The sequence below is a fragment of the Corvus brachyrhynchos genome, unplaced genomic scaffold, assembly GCF_000691975.1.
Source record: "Corvus brachyrhynchos isolate BGI_N302 unplaced genomic scaffold, ASM69197v1 scaffold191, whole genome shotgun sequence".
Lineage (NCBI taxonomy): Eukaryota > Metazoa > Chordata > Aves > Passeriformes > Corvidae > Corvus > Corvus brachyrhynchos.
The window spans coordinates 3,747,479-3,759,954 of NW_008236487.1; the positions used below are offsets into that span (position 1 = coordinate 3,747,479).

The 12,476-nt window shown below is 39.4% G+C and overlaps 1 long non-coding RNA gene across 2 annotated transcripts in view; it reads left to right on the forward strand.

Moving 5' to 3' along the window:
* Nucleotides 1-12,476, forward strand: part of LOC108444694 — a 216,227-nt gene that overhangs the window by 189,882 nt on the left and 13,869 nt on the right. The gene's annotated exons all lie outside the window — the stretch shown is intronic.

Here is a 12,476-nt window from a genome sequence, read left to right on the forward strand (position 1 = left end):
CAGTGAAAGCAGGAAATTAAACCAGCTTAAGGCAGAACAAGCAGAGCAAGCCACAGAAGTCCTGCCTTCAGCCACAACCTTGTCTACAGCGCTGCACTGGTAGGAAAGACTTCCACTTCTGTCTAAAAGCCACGATGCTCTTGTGTTCCAGTCTAAAGGGAAGGAAGTTTCTCAGCTCACTCAGCATGTTACCTGTATCCAATACAGAGAGTAATTTTATTATTTTCTGTGTAAAAATTAAGGTTTACATTAATGTTCACTCCTTGTACCAGCTCTCTGTGGAGCCCGCTCCAGTGATCCTGTAGTTCTCTTTATCTGAACATATTAACATCTTTAATTTTGCATCAGTGAGATACATAAAAATTATTTTTCCTGCCTGTGCAAACCTTCAGCCTCCTGCTTTGCCCTTGCCTGCTCAATATTTTTACCATTACTCAGAGCTGATGACAGCTTCTCACTTAGTTGATAGACTGAATTTTAATTTATTTTTGCTGAAATATAAAATTTATTTATTTCAGAATATCTGATTTTCTGCGGGGAAAAAATCAGTTCTGAAAAACTAAAAATATGCATTCTGGGGTGGAAGTAGGGGCTGCATGATAGATAATAATTCCTCTTTGCAAAAGTTTAGCAAGTCTCAGATCAGCACATTTTAGAATTAGAATTAAATTAGAATTTTTTAGTACTATTCTGTGACCCAAAATACTATAAAGTCTTGAAAAACAAACTTGACAGGCAAAATGTGCACTGTTTGTATAGATTTTGTTAAGCAAAGGAGTGAAGTGTTCTATGGGTACCTATGCTCTCCACTAACAATTAGCAGATTTCATAATGAGTTGATCAGCTGACAACACCTACAGAAAACAGACGGTAACAACATTTAGTTACTTCCAAAAAACCTATCAAAGCCCAAAATTTATGAAGTAGAAGTTTGAAGTCAAATAGCAGTCCCTGGAAAATTCTACTACCAGAAATATTTTTTCGGCAATTCTAAGAAGTGATATGGGAAGTATTCAAATCATTGCACAGGGCTTCAGCTACATATCTTACACTGGCTTCAGTGGGAATCATGCAGTGAAATCCCCACTTATTGCTTTGAAAATGTACCCCTTAGTGTTTCATGTCATGCTGAGAGACAGAGCAGTGATCCAAGGTCCAGATCCACAGCAGGTAGCAGTACACACAATGTGCCAGAGTACTGTAAGGCACCACTGTGTTAAAATATGCAGGCTTTAACTTAAAATGACAGAAATCAAGGGCATTTCAAATTAAGGTTCCTAACAGCCTCCTCCCCTTTGTCCCATTTAGTGACGGTCATACCTTTAGAGCTCTAATGTGTAAAGTTTTTTTTTGTCTTCTTCCTTTTCTCTTTTCTATCCTGCCCTCTATATGACCTCTCTCCTAATTGGAATATATCTTGTTTTTCGATAATAGAATTTCCCCAGGAGATAGTCAATTTTTAGAGCTGAAAATTAATTTACGGGCCCTGCTTGATTGCATGCATCAGATATGTTTGTCTTTTACCACATAGTGACCTTCTTCTCCCCTCTCCCTTCACATCTCCATAGCTAGGAATTCACTTCAGGGTCAGATAACATGCCTTTTTACTCTGTGAGACAGGTATTTGTGTCACGCCTTTCACGTGCTGGTGTTTACGTACCAAGAGTGCTCTTGGAGAGCTGTGTCCCAGTCAAAAGATTGGAATTTCAATCATTCCTTGCACAACAACTGGCAGAACTGTGGCCTTTCTGATTTTGTAGCAATTTCCAGTTCACGTATGTAGAAGTGGCCAGGGCAGGGAATGGGGACCGTGCCACTCAGAGATACTTTTTCCTTGCAATTTGGTACTTCACTCATGAGCCTGTTCATAGCTCCACAGGACCTCTCTCCGAGGCTTTTAAAATGAGATTGAAAAGGTAGTCCACACAGTTCATTGTCACATCATGTGGATACACTGGATGTGTTTCCTTCCAGTCCCTCTAGTATCTGCCAAAAAAAGGCCTCTTCCTTTCATAAGATGCTTTAAGAATAGTAACCTAAACGTAATGAATTTTTTCATTTCATCAGTTGAGATTTCTGTTTTTCAAGAATCCTAGTATGTTTCCATGAAATATACTTCTTTGCAGAGCCAATCTTTTATTTTATTCAACTGATGATGTACTGAAGTGCTCAAATTGAAATGAAAAGTTGAGCAAACACAGATGCTGTTCAGAGCGACGCATTTGCTCATGCTCAGTGTTAAGGACACTCCTGCAACGTTATTTTGATGAGTTTATTTAAGACAGTGAGTGTGAGATTCACCTCATGTAGACTTAGATGGCCACAGCATAAATTTTTACCTCAGCTGGGCATCCTCAGTGCCCTTTCTACTGGATAAAGAGGAATAGGCAAATTTAGCTCATAACTCATCTGACCTATTTTAGACATTTCCAAACTTTGCATCCTCAAATCACTCCAGTGAATATAAAAGGCGTCTAAGTGGTTATATCAGATCTAGATGTCAGCAACTGATACATTTACTGGTTAAATGGATCCCACTCAAAACTGCAGGGAAGCATCTTCCACAAAGTGAAATCTACGTGGTACCCTTTTAAAAAACTTGATCAGCCAATTATGTGATCCTAAAAACGGCATTTCTGCTGGGGCTTAGCTCAGAGCTGACAATGTTTGGGTTAAAGAAGGTTTTCAGAGCAATCTGTAACAAGTCCATCTTAATGACTGGTTTCTCCCAGCTTCCAAATGCTGTCATGGTCAGCCCATGAGCACGTTCAAGTTACGTGTTGCAGTAAATAAGATCCTGGGTTTTACATGCCCACAGACACACTCATTTGAGACAGTTCCCTGCAACAGCTGAGCTCCATAGCCCATCAAATATTTAAAAAGTTTATTATTTAAATCAAGTCATCCTGGCCTGTTTAGATAGACACTGAAGTCAGCATGCCACGCTAAAAGGAAAGTCTTTGGGAGCATTGTGAGCAAGTGGGACAAACTTTACAAACATCATAAAAGAAATCAGTTAATTAGGTGAGTTGGATAGCAGCAACAGTCAAGTTGAAATAACCTGGTAACCTCAAAGAGTGAGAAAAGGAGAAAATGAGGGTGCATATACACATATCTTGCTGAGAAAGATCCAACAGATCCAGGTTTTTGGCAGCTATCAGAGTTCTAGGCCTTATTTTGAATCTTTGTAGACCAGGACAGCTCTGCTCCATAAGCAGAGAGCTCTGCCAATTTATACCAGATGAGAATGTCATCCCCAGGAAGAACAAATAGAAAAAAGAACCACAATAAAATCTCTCCAAGCAAACTTTTATCTGTTTAATGCAGATGTGCCTAATCTTTCACAGTCCAAGAACAAAGAAAATGTACAATGTCAAAATGATGCAAGCTTTTAAAATCACTTGAATTAGTGTTTCACTGATATTTTTATTAGAATTCCAGCAAAAAGAAGGCAATACAACATTTAAACTTTGCTGACCATTTATCACAGGCTAAATGCCAATAAATATTTGGAAAGTAATTTTTATAATACTACAGTTTGGGTTTTGTTCCTTTAACTTTTATAGGGGAAAAATAGCAGTAGCAAAATGCCATTACCTTGAAAAATGCATAGTCAACATACAACCTTATAACAGCCTCCTACCACAAGACCCTTATGTCTAATGCCAGCATCCCCAGGTCCAAGCTCTTGGTTTCTAGCTTTGGCAGGAGCCTCAGTCTGCCACTTTTCACAGTAACCGGGTGTTACCAATTCCCTAAAAGTGTCAGCTGCCCCAGGTGAGTTGGAAGTCCATCACCACAATGGGTGTCAGGTGGCTTAGGAACCAGGCACATCCCATTTCCTGTTATCTCACAGGAACACGAGAGAGCTTTTGTGAGAAGTTCTTACAAGTATAGTACCACATTGGGGAGGGATGGAGTGGGTAAGTTTTAACTCAGTTTGTTCTGTGTCCTCTGCTATTTCATCTCAATTGCTATTGATGTCTGCTTCTCACTGCTAGGGATATGCAAGTGAAGCTCACAGGTAGGAGTGGAAGTAACTCAGCTTGTAGTTTCTCCTCTGCAGTCTGGAAGGAACAGAAGCCGCTTCACAGATCTGTTAAGGTCCCAGGCAAAACCTTAGCCTCCTCCAGTATTTCTAAAATCTCCACTGGATACTTTATCATTTGACAGTTTCAGCACAGGTGATAAAGAGTCTGTTATGCAAAAAAACACCCCACTTCTTATGCTTTTTCCTCACTTTCCCACCTGCTGTCTTCGTGTCTGTCTGGTTCTTCTGTCATCATAAATATGTTTTTGTAATTGTGACCGCAAGCATGTCTTCATTTCTAAACCACCTAATTCATAACGGAGTCTAAATATCTGATTGCCAGACCTCAAATTCTACATTATAAAGAGCTTATAAAACAATCTCAAAATATGCATCATATGGAAAAATTACCCTGAGTTTAGATCTCCATCTTTAAAAAAACCTAAAACAAAACCGTTACTTCTTTAGAAATTCTTGTGGATAAAAATAAAATTAAAATTCAGTCCAAAAAAGCAGATTTTATATAACTCAGTGTATGAAAATGCTTGCTTCTGGCTCACAATTTGTATGCAAATGAAAACAACAGAGCTATAGCTGGTACTCTCCTGTAACCTTCGTAGTGTTGCTCACCGAGTGCCTTTACAGTAAAGTGTGATGCTTTTGTCAGAATTACCAACATTTTTAGAGAAGTAATTCTGAGTGGAATTAAAACAACCTTCTGCACCTTAAAAGGGGAATGAAAAGGGAGGAGAGGGAAAAGGGAGAGCAAATTGGTGCATTCCGCTCATTATGAATAAAGTATAGTTATTTAAATCAGGCCACTCCACGGAATGTCACATGAGCTAATACTTCATTTCCACCAGTTTGAAAGCCCTGCTTCTCAAGGGGAAGAGCCTTTTTTCAGCAGCTATCCACTCTGGCAGCATCCCTGTGTTATTTACAGAGAAATACACGGAGAACATCTATGAGGGTAAACGCCTAATCGTGCAAGAAGAGGGGCGCTCTCCATTCTCATTGAAGATTGCACAGTTTCAAGACACTCTGCAATTCACAGGGTTCTGACCCACGGGTGTTACTTAGCAGTAGTGAGTCTAGAAGTCTATAGGGAAAAATATTCAAAATTTTCCTGACGTTTACATGTTCTCCTTCAAAAGAAGCAAAAGTGTCTGTGGCTGATAATTCTTTGTTTCATCCTACTGTTTCCATTACTGATTTACAGAAGACATACACTGGGACCCATAACAATGTGTCTACAAATCGTTATTAATGTTCATCTTTCAAAACCAGATGAGTTTATTTTGAGTTTACTGTTTGGAGTGTGTTGTCTGTCTCAGTTTTTGTCTCTCACGACCAGGCAGACCATTTTATCAATAACAGCAAACAGGCAAGAACACTTTTAGACCTTAACTACTTTGCTTTTATTTTTTGGGATCCCAAACCCTCGATTTTTAGGGGGGTTGAGGTCCAAATTAACAGAGGATTACCCTGCAGTGGTATAACAGCTAGTTGAACAGAGCAGCTTTGACACAGAGCAGAGCAAGATCTGTGGGTGCTGTTGAGATGCATATAAAAAAATCAGTGAAATCTGTGCAAAACTTTGGTTTAATGATAAGTATAAACAAACTCTGTATTAATCTCTGACAAGCAGATGTGCTAAAAGGATTTTGTGTGTTGTCAATGATGATTTTCCTCTGATCCTGAGCAAGCCTGCTAGCTGGCTGAGGTACTGGGTTGAGCTCATTGTCTGGTTTTTAAAAACTGGCCCTCAAACACTCTCTTAACAATCAGCTTTCTGTTAGAGGATGAAGGAGAAGCACTAAGCGAGTCTTGCTCTTCAGGCTGAGCTGACTGACATCGGGGCTGCTTGCCCACTCGTGTTCCTGGGTGCAAAAGTTCTGCCAGGCATCTCCTTTCCGGAATTCTCACGGATGTAGTGTGAATTGCTGTGTTTTATGGAGAGGGAAAGCTGGGTTTCCCCCGGCACAATTGCACAGCCTCCTCGGTAGCGGCGGAATAATGAAAGTCACGGCGGCATTTCAAGGAATTTCAGTGAATCTCACGGACATCGACGGCCTCCTCCTTTTAATCACTTTTTAGAGGGAAAAATAAAGAAAACAAGGGGAATGGCTTGTTTGGAAATACGCTGCAGGACAGCACCCGGGCTGTGACAGTCCCGCTCTATCGGTTGGGACCTGGATCCGGCTTTGGAAAGCATAAATGATCTCAGGAAAAACCCCAGAGGAGAAGCGCCCTCTGACTCTTGCCTTTTCATGCAAGAAGAGGTGAGGAATCGTGTTGTGACCGCAAAAGGCATTTGAGCATAAACCAATTTTTCACAGTACAATATGCCATCACCTCCAACCCCCAAAAGTTTTCATGTTCAGTTTGGGGAAAAGAAAAGAAAAAAGCCTTCACACAGTTTCAATTTTCTGTACAATAAGGTGATTTCCTATAGAAACAAATTTCATACCCTGCCAACTATGAGTACTAGGCCCTCAATATTAGTGGATATTTGATATTTTCTTTGGGTACCCCTCAGCCTTTGGTAAAAGTCCCAAAATAAAAGAGCCCAGCTAAGGATCTTAAGCCTGGCCTATTATTGCTTTCTTAACAACAGCCTTTTCTGCTTCGGAGACAGCTGTCTTGTTACTCGTTCTAAGCGAAAGAGGAATGGGATTTGTATAAAATCCCAGGCATTTGTATAAAAACTCATTTATGTGCAGGATCCAGCTTTGTGAATGTAAACAGCGGCTAAAAACAGCCTTCATCTTTTCTATTCCAGAAATAAGGAAAAAAACCAGCCTGTATGAAGCATATGGGATTCACTCAAACTTGATCATCCAAATGTATTAAATGTAAAAAGAGTGAAGTAAAAGCAAAGAAGTATCAAAAAACAATATCAAACCCCCTCCATGGTCAATCACAGGCTAAATGCAGCAGCAGTGCAAAGAATGTGCAGGCACAAGGCGTGTGCCCACACATCGTGCATTTTAAGGACTCACCAGCTAATATTTCCTATCTTTTTCCAGAAGCCATACGGTAAACAGATAGCACTAACAAAGTCAAATATTAATAACCAAGAACTGCACATCTCCAAATCCCCTTCCCCCAACCAGCAAAACCCATAGAAATTTACACTGACCAAAGCAAATAGAAAATAAAAGTCAAAGCACTTACATGGTTGACATTTAGGGATAGAACCAAGTACCCTTTCCATCCTTTTGAATTTCCTAAGTTATAACATTAACAGAAAATAAATACACATTGAAATGGAGTAACTCATGATCGTGACATACAGTCACTGAGAAGTTACGGTAATAAGGTTTTGAAACAGAACATCCCAAGAAGAAATTCTGAACTGTCTCTAGACAGCTCAGATCAATTTAGCATTTTGTCACACTCTTAAGCGATCTGGTTGGCTTTGTCCACCCGGAACAGCTTTCTCAGTATAATTACTTTCCAGCCACACAGTTCTTTCTTTTGAGGAGCAGCATATTTTCAGCGCTCCCAACGCTGTGATTGATTTCTGGTGCGATGGAAAGAGAAACGGTTTGCAGAAGCATGAAAACAAATCTACAAAAATGTTGATGCAGGGGACACGACTCAGCCCTTCACCTAAAACCTGAATGATGCTTTGGGGAATGTAGAATTAAGGAGGTAGAGAAAAACATCTATTTCGCATTTTATTGATGTTTCTGAACCTTGTCTAGTTTCAAAAGTAGATACTCCAGAGTAATACATAGAAAACCTCTCAGCATCAAGAAACCATTCCTTCTAGCCAAAGTAACTGAGAAAATGACACTAAAAATGGTCTGTGTGCTTTCTTGGTTGTTGAAGAGTCAGAGCCCACAAGTCCTACTCACAAAATTGTTTGAGACTAGTAACAGCTGTCTCAATTCTCACATTTTTGTTGTGCAAAAGAGACAGTCACTATATTATGCATTTTTTCACCTTCTACCTTTTGCTCCTTGTTTCTTGAAACATGAACTGAAAACTGTGTGACATCTTGAAAACTTATTTCCCACTGAATTGCATATTGAATTTAAATTTTGTAAGACTGAATGAAGCTTAGCTCAGAATCCGCAGGCATTATTATTAATATAACTAAGATTTTGTTAAGATGGAGACTGGGAGAGGACTTGGATGCCTTACAGACTTGCTGGTTCACCAATTATTAAGGCAATGGCCCTTGTTTACTGACACTAATAAATTCTGTTAGTTCATGCAGATGAGAAGCTGGTTTAAAAAATAGTTGAGCCAATGTGAACTTTTTGTCTTAGTGGAAGCATTGCCTTTCCTTCACCTCTTTCTTGTCTGTTAATTTCCATTGTCTCATTCCATGAGGTGCTTGTTTGAAAGGATGAAATCTCAGCTTTTTAAGTGCAAGAGTAAAAGCGAAAATATTTAGACACCTAAAGTGAGCTATTCTTTTGTGAAAGAGATTTCAGTGTCCTTAAGAGGGTATGAATGTGATGAGAACTTTCTGTTTATTTCCTCCCTGAAGTGGAAGAGACCTTCCTGGGTTTTTAGATTAACTCTGTATTTCTTGATCTTTTCTATTCTGTGGTAGGTTAGGTGCTAATAATCTTTATCTTTATGGTCTTATGCAAACAGATTCACTTTGCCATTGATGGATCATTAGAAAAGCACTAACCTAACAAATACGCACGCACAAAAACCGGGTGTGAGAAACCCACAGCTGTGCATAGGATCATAGAATCATTCAGGTTGGAAAAGACCTCTAAGATCGTTGTGTCCAACCATCGACCAAGCACTGCCAAGACCGCCACCAAACCAGGATCCTAAGTGCCACATCTATGGGTCTTTTATAATGTATCATATTCCTTGTTATATACAGGCATTAAATAACATTTTGTACCCTTTGAGATTCCTGAAGCCACTAAAGTACCAACCCAGAAAGGAGAAATCTTGGAATATACTGAAAATTTAGACTAAATTTGAAGAGTCTCTTTTTCTTTTAACTAACTTTATATGTTGCCTTTTACCCTTGCAACTTTCTTTTCTCACTGTGTTTTTATTTGCATTGTGACAGTGCTTGGAAGTCATTGGTGAGGACTTCTCTGGGGCCAGAACTACACAATACCCCACCGAAAAAAATCCCTATGTGACTTGCAACATGAATATAAAATGTTGAGTGGCTGTATAGATATAGACACACAAGTGCAGAAAAGAGTGAGACTGCATATTTGTATAATCCTTGCCTCTGGTTTTACAAACAAGGAAAAAAAAAAGTACTGCTATCTCAAAATTTTCAGCGTACACTGAACATGTAGTTATCTCGACAGACTTCTTCCCCCTCACTGAAACTCCCAGGCTTAATGTATTTTAAATGCTATTATAAACAAAAGTCAGGATCTAAATTTGGATTTGTCTAGCATATGAGGCTTGTTTGCCCTAAATTAGGAAATTAGGCCAAATATCAGTCAAAACTCACCGCAGATATTATTGGAGAGTTATGTAGTGCTCATAATTTTAGTATCAGTTATAAATTTTCTTGATGTTGTTGATAAGATTTTTGGTGTGGGAATCAAGTTTGCTTCTGCCAGAAGAATGATGGATGCCATCAGTGCACGACAAGTTATGGATAATTATACTTAAACTAGCTGCACTGCTTTCTGTTAACTATGCATAGGAGATAATAATAATTTAGGGAAAATACGTTTAATGTAGGCCTCATTTTAGGGAAGGAATGTGTAAAACTGCATCCAATTTCCAAACAGGTGAATATGTAAAAAGACTGAGTGACTGCCTGTGCAAATGAGAGAGAGAACTTTCATGACATATTGTAGATGAGATTAGGTGCTTATTTATAAAAGCAACAACAACAACATCAAAAAAACAACCCCTACATTCTTAAAGGACGAGAGGAATTTGTTGTCTGTGGTGAGGTGCTGTTGGGTCCATTTGTCTGCATATGTTTGGCTAATACATTTTAACAGATAGTGCTTTGCTTCCCGTGACAGGATTGAGATCTATAGCTGTACTGACTATATATTATTTCAAAACCAAATAAACACAGAGAATCCCTATTTCTGTGTGACAGTACTCAGACAGATAAGTAACAATAAGAGGAATGCATGTGCTCTAGAAATCCATTCATTCAGAAAGATCCCAAAGCACTTACTAGATTATTAAGAGAAATCACTTGCACAACCACTTTAACAGTAGCAATGTAGCAATACTACCCAGATGTCTGTGATGAGAGGAATGTCTTGTCTCAGTCATTATCCCACTGCACTCTATAGATCATCAGTAACCTCTACAATCGTTGCTGTTGGTAATTGGCTGTAAATATGTTTGAGCTATAGACAATGTATAGAAGATGAAGCATATCCAAAGCCTGATCCAAAACTCCTTGGAGTAAACACCAAGGGAGTTTTATAGGCTTTGACTCAGTCTCTCAACTTCCTTGGGACTACTCAACTTACTTGGGACTTCCGTGGGACTACTTGATTGCTAGAAGATAACTGTGTTTTTCAGAGCAGTGCTCTTTGGATGTGACATATAAACCATGGCTCAGGAATAGTTTGATTCAAAATTACCATGGGAAGGAGAATGCACAAGGTCTCCTCAAGAGCCTGAAGTGAGCTGGAATGTCAGAGCCCTGGCTGCAGCAGAGGATGATGCTCTTGAAACAGTGATAACAGAGTAAGCAAGGTCAAAGACATCAAGAGCAGTGCCTGCATGTCCACAGGAGATAGGTGGGGAGGTAGTGAAATTCTTTCTTAAAGTAAGAAAATACAGAGGGTCTGCTGGTCATATGGATTTTCATTTTTGCCAGGATTGCCACTCCCAGCCAAGGGCTTGCACATATTTTGATGCTAGAAGTAGAAATTTGAGTGCCTAGAGTCCCATGCAGTTTGAGTACTGAAGACAGGAGTTACAAACATATATGTAAATTAAACCTGTCACAATCTGGTTGCAATATGTTGTCATATTCTACATAATGTGGACATAAATATATGACTCATTGTGAATATATTCCATTATCTTCCCTCTGAATCCCATTAACTGTTTTACATTAAACCCTAGGTAGTACTTGTTTTACTCCATCATCAATTCCAACAAATCAGAGATGGTGACAGCACTGCCTCAGTTGTACCATCCCAGTGTGAACATTGGCATATATCAAAGGACTGTTAAATTATCAATGTCCCTCTGATGCCACTCTGATTTTCAAAGTCAGCACATTCTAGGGGCAGTACAATAGTGGCAGAGCAAGATGTGACAGGGGTCCATCTCCACTTCCCTGACTTGCACACTTGGCAGCATAAAGTGAATTATGGCAGCTGCTGGCTGCTCTCCCTCAGAGAACAGCACCCAGAGACTCACCAGCCAGGTTTCTGAGCCTCTTTTGTAGGAGGATCCGTGTTAGAGAACAGCTTCCTCCTCCGCCACATGTCAGCTCACCGATCCATCCTCCCTTTACATGGTCCCTGTGTGGGATGCTGCTCCAGGTTCACCACCTGACTGGTTTCTCAATCTGTAGGAATGTTTGGCAGCATGTCAAGGTGTTTGGATGCCAGTGAGACAAAGCAAACAGTGCTGAAGTACTGAAGAAAATTAAAAAGTTAGCTCTCTGTATAGTATGTGATTGAGCAGAAGGGAGTATTGGTGCTCTGTGCAAAGAGCCACAGGGAGACATTGGAGAAGGAGTCATTCTGAGAGCTATGTGATGATATGTAGATTATTTTGATCAAAAAGTCCCTTAGAAATCAACTTACTATGCTGCATTACAGCAATAAATTTTGTTTCTTCCAAGTTACTGTAGCAGCAAAATGAGCAGTGCTTAATTTAGTAGTGAATCAGCATTTCCATTCTCCTTCTTTTTCCCACTTTCCAAACTTAACAAGAGTTTTGTGGAAAAGAGTCAGACTCTACCAGAAAGCAAAGGCATTCATAGGTTATGCTGGAATGAACACACATTTGAACCAGCTTTATCCATCCTTGCTTTTAATGGGGCCCTGAACTCAGCAGAGGCTGTTAGGTGCTTTTGTAATACAGATTAACAATAATACTAAAGTTCCTCCCATATCTCAGTCCTCCCAAAGAGAGAGACTTAGGCTAAGATACTTTAAAGCTCTCCTTAGGCTGTTGTGAGTTCAGTGTGAAAGTACATCTGTTGCCATCTCACGTTAACACTTAAGGCTCTAGAAGTGGGGGCCTTTTGCTTTTACTATAGCTTGTCAGATTATGGAACTGAGGAAACCATTGATCCCTGAAGGATAAAAATCAGTGGAAGGCTCCTTAAAAGAAAAATGCAGTATATTCAAACAGCATTAGAGAAAGTCCTCTCTTTGTAGTTTGAGATGTTGAAGGTCAAGGGAAAAAAAAATAAAAAGAGCCCCACATAAAAGTTAAAAAAAAAAAAACCAAACAAAAAAAAAACTTTAGCCAAAGAAGCAATCGCAAAGTTAAAGAAAAA